This window comes from Perognathus longimembris, chromosome 5 (genome assembly GCF_023159225.1).
Source record: "Perognathus longimembris pacificus isolate PPM17 chromosome 5, ASM2315922v1, whole genome shotgun sequence".
Classification (NCBI taxonomy): Eukaryota; Metazoa; Chordata; class Mammalia; order Rodentia; family Heteromyidae; genus Perognathus; species Perognathus longimembris.
The window spans coordinates 34,128,343-34,129,575 of NC_063165.1; the positions used below are offsets into that span (position 1 = coordinate 34,128,343).

Below are 1,233 nucleotides of genomic sequence, written 5' to 3' on the forward strand. Positions count from 1 at the left end.
GTTCTCAAACATGACATTTAGCTCATCAAGAAATCCTTTTGACTGTACCTTCTAAATATCTCAACTATGACCTTCAGATTCAATTCTTTATCATTAACTTCTACCTCCTGGATTAATGCAAGAACTAGTCTGTTAGCTACCAGCCTTATTTCTTGACTTGGTTAGACATGGAAGAGAAATTTAAGAATTATGTGATGAAAAACCTCTGGAGGGGAAAAGTTGATGTGATTATCTTAATTTTAAATTCCACAGCCAAAAACAAAACGAAACAAAAACAAAAAACAAAAAACAAAAACAAAAAAAAACAGGGCAGAAGTACTAAAGCTGTGATCAAAATATCAGAAAAAAAAACTGGAAACACCCTTAAAACTTCTCTGTAATTCAGACAGATAAGGCTAAAAAAAGTGAACTTTCATTTAAATCAAAAGAATAAGTTTTGGTGCTCCCTTCAGCAACACATATGCTAAAATTGGAATGAAACAGAGATTAGCATGACCTCTGTGAAAGGATGACACACAAATTTGTGAAGAATTCAATATTTTTTTACAAATAAAAAACAACAAAAAAAGAAGAAGTTTTGTATCAGATAAAATATCTGCTAATAGGTGCTAAGAAAAATATATAAGCACACACACACATCACTTTCTGATGACAAATTATAATATCACACTAGTTAAACAGTAAATTTCTAGCTAGTATACTATTTCATCTCTATGGAGATTATTCTATCCTAGTAAGAATGACCATTACCAAGAAAACTGATAACAACTGATGCTGGCGGGGATGTGGCCGAAAAGGAACACTACTTTACTGTTGGTGGGAGTGTAAACTTGTTCCACTCTTCTGGAAAACAGTGTGGAGGTTATGACCCAGCTTCTGGGTATTTACGCAAAGGCTCACCGACAAGGCAGTACTAAAGCTACAATCACAACCATGTTCACTGAATCACTATTTACCATAACTAAAATATGAAAGCAACACAGATGACCCTCAGTAGATGAATGGGTCAAGAAAATGTGGTATATATACAAAATGGAATTCTATGCTTCTGTTGGAAAAAAAATGGCATTGCCCTATTCATAAGGAAATGGAAAGACTTAGAAGAAATCATACTAAGTGAAGTGAGCCAGACCCAAAGAAAGATCGACTCTATGGTTTCCCCTTTGTTAATAATTAGTATATGTTTAGGATAGTACTAGCAGATGATTACAATAGCTCAACAGCTATGTACAT

At 33.7% G+C, this 1,233-nt stretch overlaps 1 non-coding gene across 1 annotated transcript; it reads left to right on the top strand.

The window, feature by feature from the left end:
* Positions 1–439: 439 nt before the first annotated feature.
* Positions 440–543, top strand: LOC125352144. The gene has a single exon (XR_007211136.1). It is a non-coding gene; the product is annotated as a U6 spliceosomal RNA (small nuclear RNA).
* The last annotated feature ends 690 nt before the right edge of the window (positions 544–1,233 follow it).